The 12,052-nt window shown below is 43.5% G+C and overlaps 1 long non-coding RNA gene across 11 annotated transcripts; it reads left to right on the forward strand.

Moving 5' to 3' along the window:
- Positions 1-3,881: 3,881 nt before the first annotated feature.
- On the forward strand, positions 3,882-9,193 carry LOC123044924 (uncharacterized). Of its 11 annotated transcripts, none has more exons than XR_006420765.1 (9): positions 3,882-4,618; positions 4,711-4,772; positions 4,950-5,121; positions 5,207-5,303; positions 5,418-5,468; positions 5,971-6,204; positions 6,395-6,681; positions 8,127-8,172; positions 8,810-9,193. It is a non-coding gene; the product is annotated as an uncharacterized lncRNA (long non-coding RNA). The 11 variants fall into 11 exon arrangements; XR_006420760.1 differs by having other exon boundaries at positions 5,421-5,468; XR_006420762.1 differs by having other exon boundaries at positions 5,421-5,468; positions 6,407-6,681.
- Positions 9,194-12,052: the final 2,859 nt, after the last annotated feature.

Genomic DNA, 12,052 nt, shown 5'->3' on the forward strand with positions numbered 1-12,052 from the left:
TCCAGAATCGTGAAAATAAGGAGGTACGTGATGTAAGTAAATGGACTCTGAAATATCTACAAAAATATTTATTGTCAGTTTTGGAATATTTAGAAAATTAGGAAAATAAGAAACTTCGACGAAAGTGACCCTGGTGGGCACGATACACCAGGGCACGCTAGGCTTGACTGGCGCGCCCATTGGGTTGTGCCCACCTCGGGTACTTTCCAATCTTTGTTTTTCATCCGTTCTGCTTGTTCCCCAAGATAAAAACAATCTATATATACCTCCCAAACCTGTTAACCTCCGTATCACGGAGAAATCTCCTATTTTCTTTTCTTCTTGTATTCTATCAGATCCAATCCACCATGGCCTTTTCAAGCTCCACCAAGGACAAGTTCTTCGACAACGTCATCAACCCATATCTAGTGGAGGTGGTGCAGCACCCTCAAGCTATCTAGATGCGCGATGCGGTGCTCCACATCCGTGATGTGCAAGGACCCAGGGGGCTGGATCCGTGGAGGCCAAGCTTGGAGCCATGGAGCAGGACATCTTCAAGTGCTAGGGGATGGTGGAGCGTGGACTCAATGCCAATCACCTCATGATCATGGACTATACCCGTGATCTCAAGGTGGATGGCAAGCCCATAAAGGACATCATCTTCTCCCTGAACGAGTAAATCAACTTCCTCCATAGCTAGATCCACAATCTACAAAGCCAGGTCTTTGACTATGAGGCCAGGTTTAAAGGTATGAGTTTAGCTGCCAGTTGCAGGATCCGGGAGACTCACTCCTCCTCGTATCATGGTGAGCCACTACCATGGAAACCCGAGGACAAGAAACCTTCTACCTCATCACCACCATCTTCTTCATCACGACCAAACGAAAATTGAGTATTGGGTATGGGCACTCCCCTTGGCTTTCGCCAAGGTTGGGAGGTGCCCCGATATCTGTAGCGACTAGACCTCAACCAGTCTGATCTCTTAGCATCAGTGTCATCCTTGGATCGGTAATGCTGACACACACAGTACTTGAGGATTTATAACAGAGTAGCAATCACACACTTATTACATCGAATGTATCAAAAGAGAACTTATTACAGTAATATGGCTTAAGGCCATCTAAAATCGATAACAGCGGAAGGCTTGGAAGATAAAGTGAGTCTATCAACTCCAATGGCATAGCTGAGTGAAAGACAATGACCTATGGCACCTTACTCGTCGTCTAAAAAGTCTGCAACATGAACGTTGCAGCCCGAAATGGGTCAGCACGTGGAATATGCTGGCAATGTAACACATAGAGTAATGAATAGAATAATTGCTATCACTACATCCATATATGGCTGGTGGAAAGCTCTATAGTTACAGTTTTGCATAAAGCCAATTTTCCCCTACAACAAAGGAATAATTTTTTATTTAACTATCATGGTGGTTGTTAAACATTGGGAAGGTTCCTCCAACTCAATCCAAATTAAGCATCATCACTAAAACCCAATCAAATTATATTAGAGTGATGAGATCAACATGATAATCCAGGAACTAGATACTCAAAACGTCCATAACCGGGGACACGGCTAACCATGATTAGTTTGTACACTCTGTAGTGGTTTGCATACTTTTCCCCACAAGACTCGAATACATCCATGGTCGGAGAATGAAGACATAGTCTTTCTGAAACAATAACTCTTTACTCTGGGTGGACAGTTACACCTACTTTCCCCAACATCTGCTAGCTCACCACTGAAAGAGGTCATGCAACATACTCAACTATGCTAGAGCTCATAATAGCTTGTGGCTGCACACGGAAGTTTCTACCATGAATAATCTTATGATCCCTTTGAGCCTGGGTGGCGGACCGTAGGATGATCACATGGTTACTCCGGGATATCCTAGGATAACACTAGATTCTCCAGGTGCCCTGACAACCACTTGGTACTCCAGGGTCCCTCAAGCAATCCACCCAAATGTGTATTAAAGTAGCCACCTTAAGTTAACCATTAATTAACAATACTCACATCTGTCATGAATCACTCAAACCAAACCACGTCTATGAGCATAGCATAGTAACATAAGCAACGTAGAAGTAACCCCCAAAGGTTTGATAATAAACAGGGCAATAGGTTCTACCTCGTCTTTTACTTCCCAAAACCCACATGTTAAATAGATCCTATTCATGCAATGTTCGAGGATTGATCTAATGCAATAAAACTGGGTAGTAAAGACGTATGATCAAAGTGTTACTTGCTTGCTGATGATCCGTGAAACCTAGAGACTCGTAGTAGCACACTTCGCACTCCGGGTACTCTATCACAAACAAACAAAGCATACAATAAGCACTCAACTAGAAGCACAGGTAAAACTAAAATAAGAGATCTAACCAGAAAGTTCAACTTAAGAACTCCGATTTGCAAAAAGAATCAAATCAAACGATACAACGAAACTCAAACTGCGAAAGAACCAAGATTCGTTTACTAATTTGGACTAAAGTCTATTTTTACAGTACCAAAATCTTGTTCAAGTTCATTAAACAGAAAAAGGGCTTCGAGAAAAAGATTTAGGCGCTTGAATCGCCTGGTTCCGATAAATGAGCGAAACGATAAACTAAAACGAAGATCGGGGCAGAAATCACGATCGAAAATAATCACGGAAAACCCATGGAAAAAGAAAAACTAACGAACAGGCTAACGAACGAACGTCGCTATCTGCGGCTAACGGGTGAACCGTTTGTTAAAACGAACGTACGGACGAATGTCTGATAAATAACAAAACCGAGAAAAAGATAAAACCGATCTAACTAAAAAAACATAGGGCAGCGAGGGGATCCGGTGGCGGGGCGGCGGAACGGGGCGGCGGCGGCGCTGCAAGGCGGTGGCGGCAGCGTGGAACCGGCAGCGGCGGGGCGGTTCGGGCGGCGCTAGGGTTTCGGGGGCGGGGCGCTGGCGGCTCGGGCCTTCGGCCTTTAAAGGGTCGGCCGGGCTAGTGTCCCAAGCGGACACGGCCCGGTTAGGTCGGTTTTTTTATATTTTTTCTAAATTCCGACGCGTAGAAAAACGAAGAAAAGAAATACTAAATAGACTCCAAAAATCCTGAAATAAATTTCCCCGTCCTCTAAAAATATAGCGGACAAAGTGAACATTTATTTGGGCCTCTAATACAATTTTGAAAAACACATTTTTTCCTAATTTAAAACAAAACAGAAGTTAGCCAACTCGCTCGCGGGGCGCTCCGTGATGCGAACCTTCGTTAGCCGTCAACGTTGTCCTTTCTTCGCCGCATGCCATTGGATCATTGGTGGAAATAAGGCTTGCCTTTTCACCGTGCGGTCAGTTTTGAATGGGCAATGACTTGTGGGCTCGGGCAGACTCTGATTGGCTGGGTAGCCAGTTTTGGGGTGCGTGTGTAGCCTCTCCTGCCGAGCCACGTGCGCGCGTCGTGGGCTCACTATGGACGATTGGACGACGCATATATATACCTTGTTTTTCCACCGCGGTTGTGCTGGCCCGATGACAATTGGGCCGGTGTTGCTTCAGGTCCCGCTCGTCAGTTGAACTGGCTGCCCGTCCCATGGTGATTTTCTCGGGTCAAACGTGTCGCAGGGCGCTCCTCCCACGCTTCCCGCGTCATGCGTTATGGGGAGCAGCTGCGGGTCAAACGTGTCGCAGGACGCTCCTCCCACGCTTGGCTGGTGCATGTGTACCGGCATATGCACCCGGGTCTTTCCTATTGCGATGACAGGTGGGCCGGTCCTGTTCGTGGTCCGCTTGTCGGCTGCATGGTGGTGCTTCGCGGTGGTTAGTTGCGAGGACTGCGCCGTGTTGGCTGGCGCATGTGCGCGTGGGCCCCTGGCTGACCGATGCATCTTGTGCGCGGCATGCGTGCCTCACCTTTGTCTGCGGGATGGAGAGAGGAGATGGAGTGGAAAAATATCTCTCGAGCCCTGGGTGCCTTCAGTTTCCCTTTCTCGATCCAATCTCCATCGACCTACTACAACCGCCACCACCTCCTCGATCCATGTGCTCACCCTTTGCCGCCGCCACCGGAGAGGCTCGCCTCCGCGGCCGCACGCCTTAGATCCGACGGAAGGAAAAGGAGGAAGAGACCTGCACTGTCCTGTTCTCCGAGGTGATGGAGGAGCAGCCGAGGGCGACGACGGTGTCCTTGGCCGAGCACACGGGCGGAAGGGGGGAGAGGGGTGTAGCCGCTCGTGGGGATCGAGGGGAAGGAGAAAGGTGATGATGATGCCGACTATTTGGGGAAGGGGATGCGGGCGACCTGGGGCGAGTGAAGCGGCCTGAGGCGAGGCCGGCGGCGACCTATGGAAGGAATGGGACGCCGGCGACCTTGGGAAGGAAGGGGAGGCCGGCGAATTGGGGTAGGGGATGCGGGTGACCTGGGGAACGGCGGCTGGGAGCTGCTTAGCCCGTCGTCGCTGTCGGCCACCGGCGGCCACCGCCCGTTGCTTGGAGGATGAGGGGAATGGAGAAAGAGAAGTAGTATCGGGAAGGAGTTTTGGGGGATAGGAGGAGGGGAACAGCAGCCGCGCCAGGCGACATGCTCGCGGTGCCGCTTGGTGGCTGAGATGAGGCTGCCCCATGCTCTGTTCCAATGGGCCTCCTCTGCTCGATGGTTGCACTGGTTGAGGTTCGTCCTTCTGTGGTTCGCATGTTATTCGCCTTTGCTTTGGATTCATTGTACTAATTTCGCATGTTTGCCTTCGTTTCATTCATGCGCAGTTTGGTACGACTCCTATTGTCGGCTGCGTCGAGCCTTGGGTCTTTCTGTTCTTCGCATTGAGGTTAGTCCACTCCTCTTGTGCTTGCCTATATAATGTTTGATGAAATGCATGTGTGCTACTTGATGAAATGCGTGTCTATTCGACATCTACTTGTTTTCTGTATATATGTCTTCGATCCCATGTATCCTTGGGTGCTTATCTAAAGTTTGTATGTAATTATTTTATTACGCTTGACAGATCATCCCGAAGAATAATTATGCAAAACAATTATTAGTCCTGACGGCTTTTGTATTTTAAGCTGTCTAAGGGCTCCAAGAGATGCAGTCATAGACAGTGACTGGTCCCTGAAGTTTGGGACGTTAAGGATAAAAGCAAGCAGTTTTTAGAAACTTTTAGTTGTGGCTCATGGGTAGATTTTGAAACACAAATTTCTTAACTTGTCAAATGTAGCAGAAATAATTAAGATTTAATCACCGCTACTTCCTGAAATGCAGGTTGGAGCAACTGGGAAACCATTGACAAATGTGGTCTCAATTGGAGTTGGTGGTAGCTTCCTTGGACCTCTGTTTGTGCATGCAGCTCTCCAGATTGGTAAACATTTATTTTATCTACACTTTCTCTAGGTTCTCTAAACTGAGAATATATTTATTGCCAGATTTTGATCTGATATGCCTTTAAAATGTTACTAATTTTCATACCCGAAAGCAGCAGAGGCCGCCAAAGGCTGGCAACTGAGATTGTAAGCGTGTACTTGGGGTATGTTTCTGTATTTCTTTTGCTGACACCTGTTACATGTTCTTCTCGCACTTCCTATGGATGATCAAAAATATTAAGTGTGATCGAGTAGAGGCTTCCTTTTTGTCTTTCTGCACCATTCATGCAACCCTAACCAGGAATTCTTTCATTATTGGAGTCTTTCATTGTATAATAATGAGATTTGTCATAATTTCAACAATGGTACTCATGGTGGTTTCAGTTCCATGGACATTGTCAGAATGACCACTTTATTCAAGTGTATTGTTTCCAGATCTCATGTTTGTCTAAGTCACCAAGTTAATCCATCAGAATTTGTTTACTTTCTTGGCTATTGTGGTTAAAGGAATCCTTTTATTAGAGCTATAGTTTTTGGACATGTTCCAGTTTGGTTATTTATGGATTTTGAATATGGTCCAATTTGATCACTTCTGAGACTCAGTTAGAACATATAAATGTTGTTTCTTTACCATGTAGTTCCTAATCAGAAAAGCCTCATATGCAGGTTAGAGGCATTGGTGTGAGGGCGTTGTGGTGACGTGCTCCTCCATGCCTCGTGCGAGTTCTTGGTGTCGCGATCATGTCTCCAGAGAGCAGCGCTTCAAGGTCACTTAAGCTTGAATGGGTTATCAAGTCTACTGGAACCATTCATGTTTAGGCTTGTTCATTGGTTTTAGGACAGACACTCCCTTAAGTATGTTTAATCACAATTAAAAGGAGGAAGCCAAATTATTGCAATGTAAGTGCCTGAACTCGGAGGCTTGATCCACTATCACTTGCTCCTGCCACTGTGTCATAATATCTCATTTTCATATATAAGATGATAGTAACGGAATGATCATATTAGGAGTGCATTATTGGCAGCCTTGTGAGGTTTTCTTCATAACTTCTTCTCCTGTTTTTAATGTTTGTATTCTCTTTGTTGCAAGGTGTGGCTTCAGGTAAAGTTGTCAAGATGATCTGGTGCTTGTTTGAGTCGTTGATTACTGCTGCTTTGCTAAGGTTCAACGTCTTACTACATGAGAAATTTATTCCAATGCTTTCTCAATCCCTTTACCATGATGACTACGAGAGGAACCTTCAATGTGTATAGATGGTGATGGATATGGGGACACACAAGAACTAGCGAACTTAATACCAGATGCCCTCAACTATGAATTCTTTAATTATTGGAGGCTTTCATATTCATATCAATACAAGGTGGGATATGATGCAGGTGAATGCCTTTATTTTGTTTCTTTATGATCTTCTCCTCTACTTAATGATAGATGCAGTGCATAGGGTCATCGTGTCAGTTTGAATGCTTTCATGATAATTGGTATAGCACTGAATCAGGCAAGGTGTGAATAAGTGTGCTTAAATGCGTGCTTTGTTTATGTGTTTACTGCTTATTATGTCGTACAAGTTGCCACTTTTGAATCTGCCTCTTTTAGGCACGTGTCTTTCCCACATATATGTTGGTAAATGTGTGCACTACATATTTTTCTGGCCAACTAGATTACGAGATCCTCCTCCATCTTCCCCTTCTCACTAAGGATGCCAGATTGATCTAGCATCTTTCCCCCTATTTAGGGGTCCTCCCTTGGCCCCTCCTCTACTCGGCTGTCCTTTGCCATGTTTCTCCTCTATAAAAAACACGAAAACTACCACGAGAATTAATTGCTGCTTGCTGCTCTTCACAGCTAAATATCACAATGAATTATATCAATTGCCATCGTCCTAGAAGAAGAGATGAGCAGTCAATATACAGAGAAAAAAATCACGACCAATATTTGCATGAATACTAATTCTCGCAACAATTTAATGATTCATAAATAATCTCCCGTTTCCTCTAACCCGTGTATGTCTTTCCATATTAATTCATAAAAATGAATCAACACAGTTCATATTTGATTTCAACACAACGAAATTCAAAAAGAGGTGAATCAAATGTTATTATTTCAAAGTTGTATAACATATATCATCACTACTAGAAAACATTTTGTACGAGGCTAAGGTGCGAACATTTATAAAATGATAATTGTACCCTTTTTGGGATTTTGCGATTCCTATGGAATTAAGAGGTCATCTATTGGCCTATCCCTATTTGTAATTTCAAATAGTTATTTTTTGGTGCACTTCTATTTTAGAAATGAATCAATTGCCAATTATGCTTGATGTTTCAAGCAGAACTATAATTGGTAAACAACTATCTGTGAAGCATATATGGAGGCGGGAGTCTGCTTTGGTTTTTTGCTATGTGCCTATTTGCTTAAGAAAATACTTGACTGGAGAGCAGATTCCAAATGGAGCTGCATTTTCATGCGTTGGGGGCAGAAGAAGAATAAATAGTAAATCCTTATCTTATGGAGTGATGATTTACATTCTTTGTGTGATGAGATAATACACAACCTAGTTGTTATTTAGCTTGCTGCTGTTGAACAACTGACTATCATGATGTGTAGTTTCTGAATATTGAGTCCTCGAGTTTTGGGGAATGGTGCGCTCTATTTTGGAAGTGGTATTTCCTAATGTATTCGCACAGTTAGATATCATATTATATATTTTTTCTCTTACTTGAAATTTCTGCCATGTAAAGCTAGGTTGTCTTTGATTTGTTGTGTGTTAGGTATTGAACAGACTGCCTGGTTTGGCTAACCTTCCTTTCCTTTTATTTTGCAGGCTTTAGAATCACTAAGGTTGCTCCTTCTCTGTTCCTTTGGTCAAGGTTTGTCCTTGTCATTCTTTTCTAAGCACTGCACTTTTCTACCCTATTTGTTTACTGCTTATTGTCGTGTTAATTCCACTGTTCCTGATTTTTCCAGGTGTCGTGTTTGTGTTTTTGTTTTTGTGGTGCTGCTTATATGTGTGACTACCGTGTGATCGTATATATATGCTGAAAAGTAAAATTATTTTTCCTTCGCACGATACATAATTTGTAATGAGATGGTAGTACATCAGTGTATTTACATGAAAAAATTATAGTCGTATATATATATGCTGAAAAGAACATTCTTCTACTCTTTCTTGATGCATGCTGTCGTATATTGCTTCTCTACTTGCTCAAAATCAAATTTGCATCTATGAAAAGGTAAGAAATTAAGGACAATGAGATGACAGTAGATTGGCATGTTTACAGAAAAAACAAATAGCCATGCAAGTTTGAAAGAACATCTTTTTACTATTTCTTGCTATATGCATATTTCCCATCTTCTTCCTTCAGAATCAAATGTGCGTCTACTAAAGGATAAGAAAATTAAGGCTGCAATCTAAGAATAGAATCAAATGTGCATCTACTATAAGATAAGAAATTAAGGCTGCAATCTAAGAATACTTTTATTTGCCATTCTGAATTTCTATCACAGCACAGAGGAATGAGGATGGATACAGGAGGCATGGCGTAAGCGTAGGGGTCAGCCATGGCACGACGCAAGAGTCTGCCCATCTCCTCTCAAAGTTAGTTCTTGCTCTTCTTGTCCCTACTACATTGCCTGCCAACTCTCTGGCAGAGTATTTTATTTCTGCAATGTATTATATTCTTTGAAGAAATTACAATTTTTTCATAGCTTCTTGGCATACTATGGATTGAATTCTTTGTGAGAACAAGCCAATGATGGTAGCAGTTCCTACAAGAAGATACCAGACATGTAATATCTTGATAGAAGAGAAAATCTACATTTTATTCATGTGAAAATTTAGGGTGGATTTGTGTTTTTCAGAAATGAGGCAACCTTACATGTTGACAGTAAGTTGACTACGAGCTTAAAAGCTTATGTTTGCAAAGTGTTTCCTGGGATAACCCCCCCTCTCTCTTGATTGATATATCCATATATCACAGGGGAATGATAGTTACTTTTAACAGGGATTGGTGGTTCATCACGATTTTTCTATCTTATTTTGTCCTCCAAATGATATAGAAGGCAGTCAAGCACTACAGGAATCTGCTACTTTGCCATCTGCCACAGCGGACGGCAAAGCCAGGGACATCGGACGGCAAAATGCTTTGCCATCAGCGGCGGATGACAAACAGTGACGACAAAGACAGGGTCGGCAAACAGGCCCTTTGTCGTCTGCTTTTTATGGCGGATGGCAAAGAGTGCTTTGCCTACAGCGTCGGACGGCAAAGAGGAGTGACAGCAAAATACTGGACGTCCGCCAGTGTTAGTCCATTAGGCGGCTAACGGCGTCCTTTGCCGTCAGCCAGCTGCCGGCAAATTTGAACGCCTCTTTGTTGTCCGCCTCTTTGCCATTAGCTTAACTTTGTCGTCCGCCAGGGTAGGCAAATTTGCCAAATGGCTCATCTCTGAGGAAGCACAGGTGGCTGCCACGTGTCCCCTTTGCCGTCTGCCACCGACGGCAAAGGGGTCTTTGCCGTCTGCCGCGGACGGCAAAGAGCCTGTACTGCCTCTTTTTTATTCTATTTTTCTTATATCCAACAATTATCACAGCAAATATATCACAGCACATATATATCCATCACATAAATATCCAGCACATATATATCCAACATAATAAATATCCAGCACATATATATCCATCCATATATACATAGTAGGTTGCACATAGTCCCATCAATCCATACATATTACAATATGCAAAGTTTCATCATAGCAATCTAGTTTCATCATAGCAAGCGAGCAGAATACAAGAAGTGTATCAAAGGAAAAAACAAGCAATCCATCATAGGATGCTGGCTTCCGTGAAGTGAATAAAACCTGCAAAATGACAAATAAGAAAGTTAGAAAAAGAATAGAAGAAGAAGAAGAAGACTAGAAGAAGAAGTATATGCTATTTATTAGCTAATTTAGGTGAACATGATCATTTATGAGCTAAATTAGTTGAAATGGATCGTTTATGAGCTAAGTTAGGTGAAATGGGTCGTTTATGAGCTAAGTTAGGTGAAATGAGTCGTTTATGAGCTAACCTAGGTGAAATGGGTCGTTTATGAGCTAACCTAGGTGAAATGGGTCGTTTATGAGCTAACCTAGGTGAAATGGGTTGTTTATGAGCTAACCTAGATGAAATGGGTCGTTTATGAGCTAACCTAGGTGAAATAGGTCGTTTATGAGCTAACGTAGGTGAAATGGGTCGTTTATGAGCTAACGTAGGTGAAATGGGTCGTTTATGAGCTAACCTAGGTGAAATGGGTCGTTTCTGAGCTAACCTAAGTCAAATGCATCATTTATGAGCTAACCTAGGTGAAATGGATCATTTTGGAGCTAACTTATTTGAAATGGGTCGTTTATGAGCTAACTAAGGTGAAATGCCACGTTTTTGAGCTAACTTAGGTGAAATGGGTCATTTTATAGCTAAATTGGATAAAGTGGATCATTTGTAAGCTAATGAAGGTAAAATGAGTCATTTTAGAGCTAACTTAGGTAAAATGGATCGTTTATGAGCTAAGTAAGCTAATTATGCAATTTTTGACATAAGTAAGCTTATTAAGTCATTTTGAAGGAAAATAAGCTAACTCTAGGTCATTATGGTAAGCATATTAGAGGAAATAAAGCTAAGTCTAAGTCTAGAGAAACTTACCGTGATCAGGGAGGTGTAGGAGCGGGCTGGCTCGTGCCGGTAGCTGGAGAAGGATCGTGCGATGCGTTTCTGGAGTTAAGCTGCACCAAAGATCATTTCCAATGTCTCGTTAGCATTATGACACTCAAATGTTAAGACTAGCAAGTAATGTCCATTCAAATTAAACTCACCGTGCTCCCAGGAGCAATCACTGGCATCGGCGGAGCGGTCTGACCGGACTTCTCGCACACAGACTGCACATTTGGTTTTCACAACAGAGTCATACTAGTTAGTAATGAGACTCAAATGTTAAGACTAGCAAGTAATCTGCAGAAGAAACTTACTACAAGGAGCTCGTACATGGCCCTTGCCTGCACGTCATTACGTGCCCTCTCCTCCTCCAACATCTTTGTCGTCCTCTGCTCCAACTCCCGCTGCCTCTCCGCCGCCTCCGCCAGAAGTTTCTCCGTTCTATCTCTCTCACTCTGTATAGCAGCCTGCAACATCACTCACATGACCATTTGTAATCATTGATGGAAGAGCACACAATGTGATGGAGAAAGATAGCTGAGTACGTATAACTAACTTGAAGGCGAGTTGGACTGGCCGTTCACGAGGCCTTATCTCAGGAGCGGAGCTCGACTGGCGCGCCTTGATCTCCGGGAGAGTGCTAGGACAACGGATAAGTCCATCTCCCATGGCTATGGAGCCATGGGACCTCCCGCCACCAGATATCATCAGCAACTCTGTATCAATGGGACCCTGGCTCGGGTTAAAGTCCTCCCCTTTCCTCGCCTTCCCCTTATCTCTATATTGGACGAGCTTGTCGTGGGCGGAGATGTTGGTGAAGTTCTTTGGATCATCGAGGTCAGACGCAGAGAATGCCTTGACTTTCTTGTAAGGGCCAGTGTGGGCCATGGCATACAGGTCGTACACCTCTGGCACCTTATCTGCCTTATTGTAGCGTGCCTGAAAGAGAGAAACAAAGTAAATTAGTAATTAAAGGGCTAAAGCTAGCATGATGAATGAATTGCATGAATCATGAAGCAAACCACATACCCAGTTCCGCCCGTACTGAAATAAGTTGGAGCTGC

This window comes from Triticum aestivum, chromosome 2B (assembly GCF_018294505.1).
Source record: "Triticum aestivum cultivar Chinese Spring chromosome 2B, IWGSC CS RefSeq v2.1, whole genome shotgun sequence".
Classification (NCBI taxonomy): domain Eukaryota; kingdom Viridiplantae; phylum Streptophyta; class Magnoliopsida; order Poales; family Poaceae; genus Triticum; species Triticum aestivum.